Raw genomic sequence first — 17,680 nt, 5'->3', positions numbered from 1 at the left:
TTTTGTGTCTTCTATTCCCTGTCAAGCCCCCAGGCAGATGGTTCCTCCTCCCCGCAACAGCCAATTCATTTACAACCATAGCAGCACCCAGGCAGAAGGGCAGAAGATGGCTTAGCCTTGACTGGAAACAAAAGGGAGCTCCCAGAGTTCCTACTGAAAGAAGCGGAAACCTTAATATAGCCATTTCCTGAGACCTACTTCCATCTTTGCATTTATTCTGTATCACCTATGGCACTGTTGATGCTCTAACCATTCCTAATATTAGGAAAATGTAGGCTAAAAATGATTTTTTTAAAAAACCAGAAAATTCTGATTGATTTTTAAGGAAAATCACTTCAAACTTTATGGGCTCGTGTATTTACATGAAGATCAGAGGAAAAAGGTGATTATTCTTACAAAAGTGTTCTGAGACCTTAGGAATGAAAACACAGTAGGATTAACCTTTCACCAAGAGTAGACTTTAGTAGAATTTTCTACTTGAGCTATTTCTAGGGTATACGCACACATCCTTCTGAACACATACTGATGCTCCAAGTCATGTAACAAAGCCTGCTTCCTGGACATGTGGGGTATTTGACAGAGGCAAAGCCATGCGGAAAAACATCTCACAGGTGACTAGTTGCTACCTTATCACAAAGTATGGCCTCATCATTGCATAGCAAATGCATAGCAAAGGAGACTCAACATCAATTCTGGGTCACTGTGATAAGTAGATGTGAAAGGCACCTAATAAGAACTCAGTCAGTATTTGGTTGCTATTGTTATTGTTAAAGAAAAATCAAATGGAGGCCACAGTGTGGGCATATCCTTAGGCCAACCACCCATAGCCACATAAGAGAAACTTCAGCTATCCTGACTTCTCTAAAATGCTGGCTCTGGCCATAAACGAAACTTAAGCTCTCTGTCCTTGTCAGCATGATAAAAGTGAACCAACCATCTATAAGCAAATAAGCTTTTACAGCTCTGCTTGCCCTGAAAGGAATGTAAGATTATAATAACAGCAACAGAGATTAATGTACTTCTTCATTTATGCTTTATAAGTTGCTGTGAGCCAAGCTTCTTACCACTATCTGTTTGAAGACTCCTGGTTTGGCCAGGTGCCATGGCTCATGCCTGTAATCCCACCACTGTGGCAGGTTGAGGTGGGTGGATTCCTTGAGCTCAGGAGTTTGAGACCAGCTTGGGCAACATAGCGAGACACCATCTCTACAAAAAATATAAAAATATAAAAAGTAGCCAGGCAAGGTGGCATGCACCTGTGGTCCCAGCTACTGCCAGCTGAGGAAGGAGGATCACTTGAGCCCAGGAGGTCAAGGCTGCAGTGAGCTGTGTTTCTACCACTGCACTCCAACCTGGCTGACAAGGTGAGACTCCATCTCAAAAAAAAAAAAAAAGGAAGTCTCCTGGTTTGTGAATTAATTTTTGGTATGAATGATAAACAAAAAATTTGCTAACTTGCCCTGATTTCATTTTTGACATTATCATTGATATTATAAACATGATTTTAAATATAGTTATCTTTGAGCCAATTAGGAATATTTACTAGGTAAAATTGTTTGTTACTGAGATAACACTTTCCCAGTTACATGACAGTGTCTAAAACATTACACATGGGCACTAGGGTACAATATTTTTCATTAGAGGACATAAAATACTGACAGAGTAGTATAGCCATGGCACTGGACACAAAGTCCTGGCTTTGGCCACAGTTGTATTTTTATCATCTTGCATTTTTTCTGATCCTTTTGGTGTATTTTTAATGTTTTTTAATGTTTGAAATGAAAAAGCCATATAAAAATATAAACTTTAGTTGCAATTCGTTTTCACCAATAGCCACATATGACACCCATAAAAACAAAAAGCATATACCTGTACATATCTTGACAGTCGTTAATATATTTTTGAAAATAACAGTATATTGAGGGAAGGCTAGTAAATCTGGGGACTGTACAGGAAAATCGCAAGAAAACTGCATGTTCCAAGGCACTGAGCACCAAAGTACAGCAGCCCTGCACTCACTCATTCAACAAACAAGGGTGATGCTAAGCACTGCAGATTCACGGAGAATGTGATATAGCCATGAAAACTGTGCCAAACTATAAACATGTCTCACATACACAGAATGAAAGCTACAGACTACTAAATGCCATAGACAATGCCATGAAGTGCCCTGCAAATCCAAGAACTCATACCTGAGATAATCAGAGAGTTCTATCAAAGAGGTAAACTTCTGTGCAGGTGGGTTGGGTGGGTGGGGAAAAGGGAGAGCATTTTAGAGCAGAGGAAAGAGCATGAGGAAAGTCACTGCAGTCAAGGCGACCTGGACAAGGCCATGTTCCATATGAACTCTGCTCAGGACTGTGGGGCATTTGAAAGGCTTTGCAAAAGACTGCTGAGGAGAAAAGAAAGACGACACACCTGCATCCAAGAAACAGTACAGAAAGGGAGACGAAAACACACCCAGAGAGCAAACAGATAGATGTTTTCAGCTTTAGTAAAAACAAAAGCACAATACACAATTCAGGAAATGAAAAACAGCACATCGTGAGAGCAAGTTAGTTAGTAGGAAATTCACATGAATAATTTTTTAAAAAGATAACTCTACCTGAATCTAGTGAAAAAAATCCAAACTATTTTATTCTATATAATCTATAGGTCTATTAAAACAACATCCATAAAAGTTGGGTTTTACTTTTGAATCAGTGAACTCATTATTTTTTCATTCTATGTTTCTCTTTCTCAATATCACCAAGTTTCCATCCAGAAACAGAAAAAGGACAAAAATATACAATTATCTATTTTAAAATCCGCTTTAAGTTTTCAAAGCTACTATTTTAATAGATTTTCCCTAAAAGTCTAATTGTTCTACCAAAAATATGAAAAGATGGTATTACCACCTAAACTTGATGCTTTCCCAGAAGCCTTTCTTCACAGTAATTTGTGGTCTCTGGATGAGTTACAAAATCACTCCTAACAGCAAATAGGCACTTTACAGCCAATCATTTCTAAAATTTATAGGACTTTAGCCAACGTAAGAACATTAGACGGGCAGTAATGGAATGTGACTACTAGAAGGAAGAAACCAACATACTGTTTTTGGCCACAACACAATGGTATATCCAGAATGCTCAAGTGAATGAGCTCATGAACTATTAGAACAAATAAAAGCTTGGTGAAGGGAATTAACTTACAATTTTGAGAAATCAACAGCTTAAATCCAAGCAATTACCAACAGTAAATAGCGATATAATGAAAAACATCCTTTACAATAACAAATATATAAAGGGGCCTATGTGAAACAAGTCACAAGACTTTATAAGAAACCATGAAAGAAAATTGGAATTTAAAAAGGAGATATTCCTTCTATGTGAAGATTGAATAGTATAAAATGCCGCTCTACCCAAATTATTTTCCTGGAATTCACAGTGAAAAGGTCTGCAGAAGAAAGAGGAAAATAAGGGGAACGACTTGTGAAAATGATTCCCAAGTTCGTTTGAAAGATTAAACAATTGACAGGAGCCAGGAATTTTTCTTAAAAAGGACAATGAGAGCCACAATAATGAAAACTAACACAAGACTTGACACAGCAAACAAACTCTGATATTTTAATTCTCTCTCACTCTCCATATATATATATATATACACATATTACATATATATTTACACATACACACACACATACATATACAATCTCATAAACCAATGTAGAAGGAATAAATTACATACAAAATAGTGTTGAAAAACTATTTGGGTAAAAAAAAAAAGAAGTGATATTTACTTCCTGTCACGTGCCAAAATAGAATGTACAGAGTTTTGTTACCTGTTTAAAAAGAAAAACAAATAAAAAATACTGGTAATTCTTTAACTGATTTTGTGTGAGGAATGACTATTTTACAAAAGAAATTTAAAAGAAGTAAACAAAACCAAATGAAAGATACATACATTTGACCACATGAAAATTTAAAACTTCTGATGTTTACAAACATCAAAAACTTGCAAGGGTGAAAAAGAAATTGTGGGAAATATCTGCAGTGCATGAGGAAACACATGCACATATTTTCTTTCAAAAACTAATCTGAAAAAATAGGAAGAATGAATAAGACCTACTATTTGATAGCACAATAGGGTGAATATAGTCAGTAACAATTGTACATTTTAAAATAAAGGGTGTAATTGGATTGTTTGTAACTCAAGGATAAATGATTGAGGGGATGCATACCCCATTCTCCATGATGTGCTTATTTCACATTGCATGCCTGTATCAAAACATCTCATGTACCCCATAAATATAAACACCTACTATGTACCCACAATTTTTAAAATTAAAAAAATTAAAAATTAAAAATAAATTTTAAAAAATCTGGACTTTTAAAAATAGGTTATCTGACCATAGGTTTATGAGATCCACATATGTAAAGAAAAGTCTTTGGTTTTAGAAACACTTTGAAAAGACTCATAGCTTCTAGTTTATATGGGTATAAAATAAAGTCACCGAGACTTTTAAAATCCATCAGACTGCCATGTCTCTGTTCTTCCATAAAAAAAGGCTGTCTTATTTTATAACCCTGAAGTGATATATTTAGAACTAAGGGTTTTTTTTTTTTCTCCTTTCTGACTGTTTTTACCAAAAACCAATCTTACCTTTCAGTTTATTTGTCAGATACTTTTAGTATCTGAAAAATAAAAATAAAACACAACAGGAAAAAATCCAGCTGAGAATTAATGGTTCCACTACATTTATACCTCTGCAAATTTTCCTATTAAGTCTTAAGAGAGCTCTGTGCTGAAGAAACAGGTCCACTGCTCCTCTGAGTCTGCACTAGAAAGACAGTGGGCAAGTGGGGAGGCACCTCAGATTCAGCACAGGCTTAACAATAAAAGCTATTCCTCTCTCTTCCCCTCTATACAAAGCAAAATATCCAACTCAGAAGTACAAAAAGAATGGAATTAAAAGCACAGGTATCATTATCTGCTACACATATCGTCCTGCTACTTGACAATATGACTAAATTAAAATGAGGCCTATGTTTACATATCAAATGTTAATAATTTTTCACTTTCCAATTGGCTAAATGTTTTATACCTTTTGATTACTGGTCACACAATTTCTCCAAAAACTTAAATCTCCAGTAATAGTGAAAAACTCATTTATGACACTCTTACACACTGAATCATCCAATAAAACTTGATTTCACCAAACAGCAGAGATAAAGTGTTACAGAAAACTGATTTACATTACAACTAATTGCTAATTGCTCAATAACATGTTAATATTCACCTAAGAATATTTGTTCCCAAAAAAAGAGCTTGAAACAGTCTCTATCTGAATGATAAGTCTAACTAATCAATTCTACATTTCAATATTGGTAAAAAAACAAATAACATCAATATGTAAGTGCAAGATACCAAGATGAAAAAGAGTCCATCAATATAGTAAGCTTTCAATACTGAAGAAGAAACATCAATATAAAGCGCCTGTACAGTTAACTCTGGGTCCCTCCCTGGCACTTAATTCATTTCTTATTCTCATTTCCCCTCTCTGTTTGTTCCTCTTTCAGGCCTGGGCTGCTAAACAGATCACAAAGGATCAGATGGGAGCAGAATTGAAATGGATATGGGCTTTGCAAATACAAGAGTCACTTAAAGCAATGAAAATCCTGAAGTGAGAATACTGATTGGGAAGTAAAAATTCAGACAACGCCTTTCTAGAGTACAGTCATACGCGTGTCAGGGAACTAATGCTTTCACAGGTCAAATGTCAAGAGATGGTGACACACCTTAGAAGCCAAATTCAGTTTCATCAACTTAAAAGAAATCATCAAACCATCATAGAAACCATCAAAATATCAGATCCCAACCTTAATTTATAGATAGAAAGCTTTGCTTCTCAAAACAGGGCTTGCCTGCACATGGAGCTGGGAAGCAGTTGTTCTACACTGCCCCAAGACAAACATGGCTGATATGCCAAGACTACACATTTTGACAGAATAATATTTTTATTCCTGGAGAGATAATATTTTTGGATTGTTTTCCTGATATTAAGTGATTTATAATTATTTTATGTTAAAGACAAATGGGGAAATATTACAGAGGAGAATAAAATCATAATTTTTAAACTAAATCCCCAAAACTATTAAATATTTCACAATTTACATCATCATCTTGTATGTATAAGTATACATGCCCATCTTCCACCAGACTTGATTTTCAAACAAACATTAGCAAACTGCTGTGCACCTCTTCTTGTCTGGTAAGAATTAATACTCATGACCTTCCACAGCAGTACAGTAGTGCATAGCAATCTACCTCATTCTTTTCAATGGTGCCAAGTATTCCATCATACAAAAGCCCATGTTTACTTAGCTGTTTCCCTACTGATGAACATTTGTTTCCAATATTTTGCTAAAATCAGTAACTCTATAAAGGAAATACTTGTGTCTTTTCATACAGAAGCAAGCATTTTTAGAATAAATTTCTGAAAGCTGAATTGCTAGTCAAATGGTTTGTGTGTGTTTTACATTTTAACAGATAGGGCCAAATGGATCTCCTAAGAGTGAGTGTGCCAGTTAGGACGCCCATCAACAATGTACGAGTGCCATACTCCCTGCACCCTTTGTACCACTGTGATTAAACTATTTTACCGCTACACTGCCAAGTAGTTTTACTACAATAGTTGCTGTACACTAAGTGATAATGCGAGAGGACTTTTAAAAAAAGTCCTACTTTCCAAAATACTGTTGTTTAAATCATCATCATCCCTGACCACAAACATTTTAAATGTATGAAGCCAGAGGGCCGCCATATTCATAGGAAAACATAAATACATTTCTAAAAGAGCATATGATTAACAAGAGGACAGGCATCAAGTCCCTTGGAGGTTTAGGAGGAAGAACAGCACATGTAGAGGATGCCAGAGGAGGCATTCCTGGAAGAGGTTGAGGTTCCAACTGGATATTTAATGATGAGTCACACTGGGAGAGCCTGAAGCAAACAGGGATGATGCAGTAGATGGTAGATGATGTACAAAGTGCACAACGGCAGAGCTCAACTCAATAGAGAATTACATGGTAAACTATAGGTCTAACACCTGGCTAGGGACTGCCCAAAATACAAACAGGCCAGTCAAACAAGAGAATCAAAACAGTGGCCGGAGTACAGTTTTTAAAGTGTAGGAAACTCAATTATACTCAGCCACCACCAATTCAGAAAGACACCTGCCTGCCTCTGCTCAAGGTGAATAAATCCTCAATGTCCGGCAAGGTAGGAGGTTCCTCAGACATGTCCATACTATCTAAAATATCTACTTAATATGATAGCATTGCTCAAAATAAGTAAGTCAGAAAATAACCACAACTTTCCCACTTCATATTTTATAATCTAGCTGGTCATTACAGTTCAGTCATTTCAAACTGGAAGAAGCAGCACACTCCAGCAAAATAAAGGAGTTTTGAAAGAAACAGTCCTGGGCTCAAATTCTGACTGCATCTTGACTAGCAAATTCATTCAACCTCTTAAAAAATCACGATGTCCTTATCTGCAAAACGGTCATCAAGGCTACGCAGATGAAATGGGATAGGTATGAAGCTAGAGGGCCATAAGAGACACAAGTCTCTTTCTCCTCCCTGTCCATCTATTTCAAGTAAGACCAAAATAAACAGTATTGCTTAATTATTGACTGTTCCCAAAATCTTTTAGTTTTCTAATTTCACTGCCATAACTCCATTAAAACAGTAAAAAAGTATTTGGTGATGAAAAATGTCAAGGCGATTCAGAAAGCAGAATGGTACACTTTAGAGGTTACCAATGCCAAGACAAAGTATTATGGATTAAATTCAAAAGATCATATAAGAAAATCAATATTAGTATAACATTCTTGATTTGGTCTATAAACCTAAGAGCTGGGTCAACTAAGAATAACTCATTTTGCTCAATAAAAACCAATGTTCAGTATCCACTCTTCTCTACTCCTTAATACTGAGCCATTACCCTTTTAATGCGGTTCATCCTTGTCTTGATTCTAATGACCCTCCCATGAAAGCGTTTGCCCTATGTGTCCTGCACATATCATCACTAACCCCCGGGCACAATATCATGTGCAATATACAGATGACTGGTGTTGAAACCACATAACATTGCCCTTGTTTTATTTGTTTCCTCTGACTCTGTAACATCTTACATCCAACATAAATAGGTGTATACCTTCAGGTGTATTAACAGTAAGGTTCTCTGAGTTAGCGTGATTTTAAATAAAACAAGTGATGTTAATCGGAGTAACTCAGCTACTTTAGGTATAATATCAATCATCAAAATCAGCCAAAAACTGCTAGAGTAACATCTTCCAAACTCACATAAATAAATCTGCCAGCTTCTTAACATTCCATGCTTTCCATTAGCCTTTCTATGGCTCTGCTCATTTCTTTTTTATAACCATATACTTCTTTCTATTGATTCTTAGCACTTCATATATTGGCAGGAAACTATTGCCAGCCTAATGTCATGCATTTATGCAGTGCTTTCAATTAAGTCGTTTTGGAACCTCCTTAGCATTCCACTGAAGATGATGTGCTATGCCCCTGCAAAGTGGGTGGCTTCATTCTTCTTTATATTGCCAGCACACAACCCACTGCTTGCTGCACACTGGGTGCTCAGTGTCTATCACTGGAGCAAGATGAGAGCATGTCTCCAAAGTTACACAGTCCTGGGTCTCAATCTCAGCGCTGGTACTTCCCAAATTTAACCTGAGGCTTGGGCAAATCATGTGACCTCTCGGGGATTTAGTTTCCTGTCTGAAACTAAAGGGGATCAGGAATATCTATTTCATTGACTTTCTGTGAAAACTAAACGAAATAACATATTTACCGTGACTGCTAGAGCAGCTGTGCCATGGCATCTTAGGGCTCAGGAAATGGGAGCCAATTCACTAAACCATGCACATATCCTCACTCAAGTTCTCTTGGAAATCATAAATGACCTCAGCAATGTCGGGCAATAGGTTCAGAGTAGGGCAGTAGGTCCAGGGGTAAAACCCTCTCTCCAACACCAGCGACTATAGAGGTGTGACCCCAGGCCCCAAGCAGCAGCTGATGCTCTCTGAAATTCACTTTGATAATGCTGAATTATTTCCCACACATTGTTTTTAGTCCCATTCTGTAAGTGTTGACCTCGCTCTGCCTTTCAGACTCAACCCCACTCTGACCCAGTAACAATACCAGCTGAGGTGAAACTGGGCTGGCTAATCCCCAGCTCTCCCTTACACATGTCCATCTTCATATCAAACCTTTGTTATTTCACTATTGGCAATAATAGCACCAGGGGAACTAGAGACAAATGTGAACAAGACACCAGGTAAGTTAACTTATGTGATCAGATAGGAGAAAATCCCAGCCACCAGAACACTGTGATTCAAGTCCCTCCCTGTGGCCAGGGAATCCCAAGGGGTATAACTTGGCAGGCTGGACATGGGACACGTGAATGCTCCCAGAGATGTGATCCACGGCTCCGGTTAATCTCTCATTATGAAGATCTAAACACATAGCACTTTAAAACTACAACTCACTAGTCAGGCAAAAACTCTTTGAATGAGGTAACATTAAAATGAAAAAGGCCATGATTAAGACAGCCAAGCAAAATAAAAGAGAAAATTAAATCTGTTAAAGCCCATCTAAGTAAAATACTGAAAACATCATAGAAATAGACTCAAAAAAATATGCAGAATAAGACCATCAATCTGTTTTTTTTTTTTTTTTTTAAACGGAGTTTCACTCTGTCACCCAGGCTGGAATGCAGAGGTGCGATCTCAGCTCACTGCACCCTTGACCTCCTGGGCTCAAACAATTCTCCGGCTTCAGCCCCGCAAGTAGCTCGGACAACAGACCATACCACCGCACCTGGCTAATTTTGGGGATTTTTTTGGAGATGGGGTTTTACCATGTTGCCCAGGCTGCACTAGAACTCCTGAGTTCAAGCAATCATCCTGCCTTGGCCTCCCAAAGTGCTAGGATTACAGGCGTGACCCACCCCACCCAGCCAAAAATTATTGAATTAATGTCTACTACAGTAATATTTACTCCTGTAGAATTTACAAACTACATACTCAAATACATACATATTCTGACTCCTCAACTTTACCCCATTAGAGAAGAGTGAATGAATATATCTCTGGGGAAACATGCATAATCCAAAGGTATCTGTTAATGAACATAAAATTTCACTGATGCCACCTGTTTGTGAATCATTTGCTACTCCATAATATTCCTGCATTCATTTTAATTTCCTCCAAAGCTGAGTGAGGTTAAAACTCCATGAAGATGCGCTACAGTTATTCTCCTAGCCTATATCATACCATGTAGGAGGCAACACCCCACACAGTATCCTCAATGTTCCTGGGGTACCCGTGGAGCCAGCATAAGAAACACAGCTTCCTCTTGGGATACATAACACTGAGCCAAATGATGTCACCAGCACAGAAGCAGCATACGCTACACCTACATGGTGAAGTAGGTCTCAGAGATGTTCAAAGAAAGGGAAATCACAAAAGAAAAAAGTGAGGATGGATAAGACTTAGAAGAAAACACTATACTACATTCTGATATAATAATATCTATATATATATATTTGCTGACTGTCCCAGGTTCCCATCAAGGGGCTCCTAAAATTTTTGTGGTATCTTGATTGATAGGGATAATAGGAGCAGCTTGTGTTCTAAAATTTGATGTTTGTCCCCTGTTCCTGATTGAGAACTCCTAAATCCCGTAGAATTTCTAGGAAGCTAGGAGTATATTTTGTTCTCGTGAGGCCACTCTTGGTGGCCCATGAGACAGCTTCAGGATGGACAAGGGTCTCCAGAAATATCACAGCAAGAACTGAGGGCCTCATGAACAGAAAGGGGAAAGGAGCTGGAGATTAATTAAGGCAATGACCAATAGCCAATGATGTAATCTATCATGTCGATGTAATTAAAGCTCGATCAAAACTCCTGAACCACAGAGTTGAGAAAACATCTTGGCTGGTGAACACATCAAAGTGCTGGGAGAGCAGTGTGCCAGGAGACAGCATGGAGGCATCACACCCAGAGCACTTCACCCTGTGTATCTCCTCCTGGGTTGTATCCTTTATAACAAACTGTTAATAGTAAGTACGATGCTTTCCTGAGTTCTGGGAAACCTTCTAGCAAGTGACCAAGGGGACCCCCAATTTATAGCTGGTTGGTCAAAACTGCAGGTGATAACATGGGATTTAACTGGAGATTCTACTGCAGGTAATCTTGAGACAGTTTTTAGCCTGTGGGGTCTGGGCTAACCCCAGACAGTGTCTGAACTGAATTGTAGAACACTCAGTTGGTGCCCAGAGACTTGGATGATTGGTTGACATAAAAAAAATTTAAAAACTCATACATTTGTTGTCACAAGTTTTATTAAAAACAAAACAAAACAAAAAAACAGGTTGAAAGCACATCAACCATGCCACGGCAACAAAAAGACAATTGAAAAATACTGGTGAATTCATTCCAGATCTCAATCACCATTCACAATTTTGAACCATCACTCTGACCTTGGGAGAAACTGAATAAGATAAAGCATATGACTTGTTTTATAAATTGATATGCTACATTAGCTTTAAAATATTTTATTACATGGCTTACCTCACAGTAAATAAGGATTGCCTCCAATCAACTTGTTTATAAGTTGGTTGGTAGCCACAGTTTCTTTTTTTTTTTTAATATAGAAACAACACTAAGCAGAGACTTTAGAGATCGAGCAGGCTACACTATCACTGAAACACAGCACTCTAATACCACAGAACCTACCCACTACACAGAAGAGGACCACTTTGGAAAGTTATAGAGATAAGACACTTCTTCACTCCCTCGAACTGCTCAGCCACGCTAATCCTTTACCTCCGGCAAAGATTTACAAGGTCATGTCTGGGGAAGGAGTATGAAAAACGAGCTCTTTGGCACAAAACTGGGCAAACTGCAATAAGAAATAACTCCATTATTAACAGGTTAAAAGCAGAAGGTTCCAGGACATGGGGCTGCAGAGAAAAAGTCTACATGTTAGGTTTTTTCCTTTTATTTTTAAGGACCTCTTACTTACAAGGCCTTCTTGCTAGGAAGAGATTCCTAACTCAATTTGCCTTGAAATCTTAAAAGTCAACAGGGTTTGTTCTGTACCTCTTTGTAGCACATAGCGTTGTGGAAACTAAGCCACTAATTGAGTTTCTGGCTCCCCTCCTGGGGTTGTAAGTTTCGTTCATTCATGAGGGCCGACTATGTATTTCCTGGTTACTGTATCCCAGTGACCAGCCACAGGAGATGTCCAATAAAGTATGTGATGAAATGGTTAAAAAAAAAAAAAAAAAAAAAAGTCAACAGGGTTAAGGTAGGAGTCACCGAGATACCATAAATACGCTGCCATCAGTCCTCCTTCAAACCATACAGTAACACCAATGAAAAGATGTAGCCTTAGTGGATGTCGGAGACATGATGGACCAGAGGGATCAGCTTAGGAAACAGAGGCAGAGATTGCCCCCCATCATATGGGAGCTCAGGGGCACAGAGCTCAGCCAGAACCTGCGTCTTCTGAATCTCAAGCTGTTCATCTTTCATGACATGACACTGCTAATGAGGAGCCTATTTCAAGGTCTTAGTGTTAAAAACAAAAAAACAAACAAAACCCCCTAACTTTGTATCACTCATGCTTAAAACTCATGGGAGAGCATAACCGTAAAATTATAAAGAATATAAAATTATTCCCTAGACCAACATTCTCAACCAACAGGGGCAATAGTGCTTTGGGGGTAAGGGTAAACAAGGAGGGAGACTGAGCATTCTCTTGCTAAAATTAAAATATTTTCCTAATTCCTTAAAAATAAACCAAAGCTAACATGTAGACTCTAAATGAATAAATGACTTAAAAGCAACAAAAACAAAAGGTATACATTTAGTTATCAAAAATCTATTAAGATCAGTATTTTAAGGTGAATGCAAAGAATGACATGAATTGCAGGTACTCTATTACTGTTTGACAACCGGTCTTCCTACTCTCCAAAAAACCTATGAAGGGGTAAAATTTCCCCAAAGGGTATTGAAAGTCATCTGTACACACCAGTAGTCAGCATGTCATTTCAATAATGTGCAGGACAATATCAAAGTCCAGTGGAACCCATCAAGTGGAAGTCAACACAGGGTCAGTGGCAGAGCGGGTTAAGCTGTCCCCTTTCCTGTACTATCTATTCTCAAGTGAGGCAGATGGTAGACTACTCACTCCAGGATAAAGGGTAAGCAAGGAGAAAAGGAAGGAAAGATAAACTCAGCTCCAGTGGTACATTGTAAACCCTAACGGCAATGTATTAGTCTGTTCTCACAGTGCTAATAAAGACATACCCGAGATTGGGTAATTTATAAAGAAAAAGAGGTTTAATGGCATCACAGTTTCACATGTCTGGGGAGGCCTCACGATCATGGCAGAAGGCAAAGGAGGAGCAAAGGTATATCTTACATGGTGGCAGGCAAGAGAGTGTGTGCAGGGGAACTTTCCTTTTATAAAACCATCAGATTTCATGAGACATATTCACCATCACAAGAACGGCACGGAAAAACCTGCCCTCATTATTCAATTACCTCCCACCAGGTCCCTCCCATGACACGTGGGGATTATGGGCTACGATTAGGGATGAGATTTGGGTGGGGACACAGTCCAACCATATCAGGCAAGCTTCACATAATCTCCAAAATCTATAGTATAGCCTTTCCTAGATGTTTCAACTCTTCATAAACCAATTTGACAAACAATGTAGATTTTGTATTGAATAGCAGAATTAAAGTAGAATAATAACTGTTAGCATTAGCACAGGCCTATAAAATGAAAGATAATAAATGTTAATTTCTTTTCCTTCCTTTTTTGTTAGGGGGAAGGCTGATTCAGCCAAAAGTTATGAAGGCACAATTTCCCTGGAATTTGTAAATTGAGCTATCACTCCAGCATAAGGAATCACGGCTAAGGAGCAGCTATTGCCAGCTCCATTGGTGAGCGGCCTAAGCTGATTTACCATTACCATGATTATGGTTTTAGAAATCTATTCAGTGATTCACACGTTTAATGTCCTTAATGCTGAGTTGGGCTACAACACTGGTTAGCTGCACTAATTAGTTGAATAGAAGAGTATTTGAAGTTATTCGAGGATTATATGTAAATTAATGCTAAGTGTATGTAAATAGGTTTCTAATTCCAAATATTGCCTCTAGAAAAAAAAAATCCACAGCACAACTACCTCATGCTCCCCACAACCCACTCTGATGACCATCTGATGACACTGGCACATGGAGATGCCATTCATGATGACGGAGCAAACCCTGCTGCTCTGAGGGCATCAGGTCACCCAGATGGCCACCAGGCTCCAGTGGTGTTCCTGAAGAGGGTGGAAGGAGAAGGCTGCTGCTCCTGGAACTCGAAGCTTTAACAAAGGTGACACAGGAGGGAGCCCCAGGCCACTCAGTCTCTAATCCTGGCTGGTGCCAGTCAGGGTGGGAGACCAGACCTGCCCTGGCTAAATACCTGCAGGTGGATCTCGGAGCAGGCACACCGAGCCCTGGGGACAGCAGCCACATGGGCCAGCCTCTGTCTGCAGAGCTGACACAACTGCTGTGTGCTGGACGTTAATGATTTGCTTCAGGGAAAGACAAAGTGGATGTTCCTCACCAAGTGTCAGGGCCCCTGCACTAGAATCTGTGACTGTTCTACTCAGAACAGAAGAAATGTCCTTTCAGTCACTAGCCGGGTACCTTGAGCTTGCTCTGGGGCTATGAATAAGCCCTAAATCCAGTGAGTTGCACATCAGAGGGAACAGGAGGCAAAGCAGGCTCTCCACTGACAGCACAGGAAATACATAACGCTGCACTCACCCATATTGGGCCAGTCTCCTTTGGGGTTTGTCCATTTATCTTAGGATGAGTTAAGAAGAAATTCTTACGTCAGAAATTGAGTGTGCATATTCTAAACTGTCATCACACATTGCCAAACATTGTCATAAACATTGTCCCTATAAATGCCCCCATTAACAATATATGAGAAGGCACTTTTCCCAGTTCCTTCCTGACATGGTATATTGTGAGATTTTCCATCTCTGCCAATCTGATGCTTAAAAATATATGCTTTCATATTTATTTATAATATTAGTGATGCTTAAAATTTTTTTATTCAACTTTGGTACTTACTTTTTGTTAACAGCCTATCCTTGACATTTTACTACTACCATGTTGTTTTCTTATCAATTTATCCATCATATATATTGCAAATATTTGGTAATTTCTCTTTCATGCTTCCTTATGAAACTTAATAATAGAAAAAAAATCATTTAAAATTTTCATCAAAAAGGATAAATTGAAGCATGTTCATAAACAAGTACACCATTTTTTCATGGCTAGCTTGATAATGGATGCAAGTAATTCTACCTGATACTTGTTTAGGAGCCTGCTGCTTCAGCTGTAGGAAGATTACTGGGCCCTACGATATACTACCAGAAGTGTTTGTGGCTTCTGCTCTTCAGCAACTAAGTGATCCTTTGTGCTTGAAGCTTGGAGGCTGCACACAGCTGAAACCAGCCCCTGCACAGACAGGCAGCCCAGGCAGCAAAGCACTGGGAACCATGCCAGTCCCTGCCACCACTGGATGGCAGGAGGGGGCAGTACTTAGCATGCCTGCTAGGTGCACTTAGCACCAGGGAGCAAAATTAGTGATGCATTGCTTTGGCAATTTCCTTACCTATGCTATGCAAGCTGGAAATGGATTTCCTTCAGGTGCTCTGGCTCACAGGATGTCAGCAGTTCCTCTATCCTTTGACTCAGGAAAAGAAAGTAGATTTGAGAAGCACCCACCAGAGCTCCCAGCTTACAAGGGGGTGAGGGATCCAGAAGGAGCTGCTCTGCCGTGCATCTGTGGAGTAGCCAAGCAATGTTTAGCCATTCCCTCCTAACTAAAAAGACCAAACAAAACCAAAAAGGAAGGTTTTAAACACTGAAAGCCTTTTTTGATAAATGGTGAAATTTCTCAAAATCTGCCACCATGAGGTACATAGAAGTACAAGGAACCAGATGTGTTTGCCAGAGCTTGCTAACAAACTCTTTCCTGCGGCAGGGATGGCATGTCTCTCAACATGATGCTCTCAGGAGGCAGGGATGAGACAGAGGAGGGATGGGATCTGTTCTTGGTGGACAGCCATGTGACTCTCTCTCCCTGCACAGTGTGAAGTACACAGTGACCTTGGGGCACTTCTTCCTAGAAGGGGACTGAGACTCAGGGGCTGCCAGCCAAGCCCGGAAAGGCTTCAGTCCATTGTTCATTTCATCAAGTTGTGGTAGTAAACAGCTGAGTTTTTTCAAACACAGTTTATTGTATATTTATGCTTAGAGTATGTGTACTGTTCATACATTGGTAAATGGAAATTTACCTCACAAAAGGGCTCAACTGTTTCTTCACTGACATTTTCCAAAAACTTGCAAGAAGCAGACCAATAAGTGAGAAAATAAAGGGATGATGGTTGAAAGGTGGGGGGAATCCACATTTTCCCAGAATAGTAGGATGGAATTGTAACCAACGTCTTGGTTAAAAAAAAAAAAAAAAAAAAGCAAATAGTCTCTTTCCCACAATAATACCACAATCCCTAAAAAGACCAGTAATTGGCAAGTAAGGAAAGAGAAAGGTGAAATAGATTATAAATTAATTGATACAGCAAAACAAACAAAAAAATCCCAGAAGTAAATTCCCAACCAGTTTCAAGCAGGTGAAATGCATATGCATGATTCTCTCTCTTCTAAATAATTTTACAGCCCCACACAATAGAGTTTGTCACTACTGTAAGAGTTAAAATAAGAGGAAAGAAACACGAATGGCGGCTTGACAGTTAAAGACCGGTTTACTTTAGATAAAACCTGAGAGGGGCTTCTGGCTGATTTCGGTCAGGAGCGCTTTCTCTTACAGACTAAGCGTACATACTGGTTTTAGGGTGAGGGGGCTTTATCACAAGCTTGGCATGTTTCCGTGTGAGGGAGAAGTTTTAGGGCAGGGTTGGAATGTCTCTGGGAGGACGGGAAGTTATCTTGGGGGCTGGCATCTTCCCGGCTGGAGGGAGGTTATCTTGGGGCTATAATTGTCTCTGGTCGGGGAGGAGTTTGGAATGTTTCTGGTTGAAGATGTTATTTGTGGTTTATGGTCGTGCTGACCTTAGCCATTAGGGTGATACCCTTTGGATTTAGGCGGTTTTTGATCAAGGTGAATTTTAAAATGACAGTGCTTGTCCAAGATGGTAATACTCCTGCTCTGTCAACTACAGAACCAGGATCAGCTCTGGAAAGTCCTTGAGGAAGCCAGCTTCCCTCCAGCTCTTCCCTCAGGCCCAGCAGGAATGAGTCCTTCCGCCACCGGGTCATTCTATTCTGTCCTCTCAGTTGGTGGTAGAAATCTTGGTAAGATTCTGGATGGCAGCTCCTTTACATCCTAATTGTCATATTTTAACAGAAACTCATAATCAAAAGTCAAGACTTAAAAGCCTAAGTCTCTAATTGTATAATCTGAGGTACAAGGAAAGCAGTAGGAGGTTTTTTCAGCATCTCTCGAGTCATAATACAAAAACAACCCAGGCTTCCTAAGGCCAACCCTCGGTGTCTCTATTGTACAAAGAAGGT

At 39.2% G+C, this 17,680-nt stretch overlaps 1 protein-coding gene across 15 annotated transcripts in view; it reads right to left on the bottom strand.

Moving 5' to 3' along the window:
* FARS2 (phenylalanyl-tRNA synthetase 2, mitochondrial) overlaps positions 1-17,680 on the bottom strand; it is a 593,088-nt gene that overhangs the window by 511,322 nt on the left and 64,086 nt on the right. Inside the window, exon 1 of one of the 15 annotated variants that reach the window (XM_063811880.1) lies at positions 15,762-15,961. The gene's annotated coding sequence lies outside the window, so the exon portion shown is untranslated. 15 annotated transcript variants of the gene reach the window in all.

This window comes from Pan troglodytes, chromosome 5 (assembly GCF_028858775.2).
Source record: "Pan troglodytes isolate AG18354 chromosome 5, NHGRI_mPanTro3-v2.0_pri, whole genome shotgun sequence".
NCBI classification, from domain to species: domain Eukaryota; kingdom Metazoa; phylum Chordata; class Mammalia; order Primates; family Hominidae; genus Pan; species Pan troglodytes.
The sequence above is the reverse complement of the archived record's forward strand: the minus strand, read 5'-3'. Positions and strand labels throughout refer to the sequence as shown.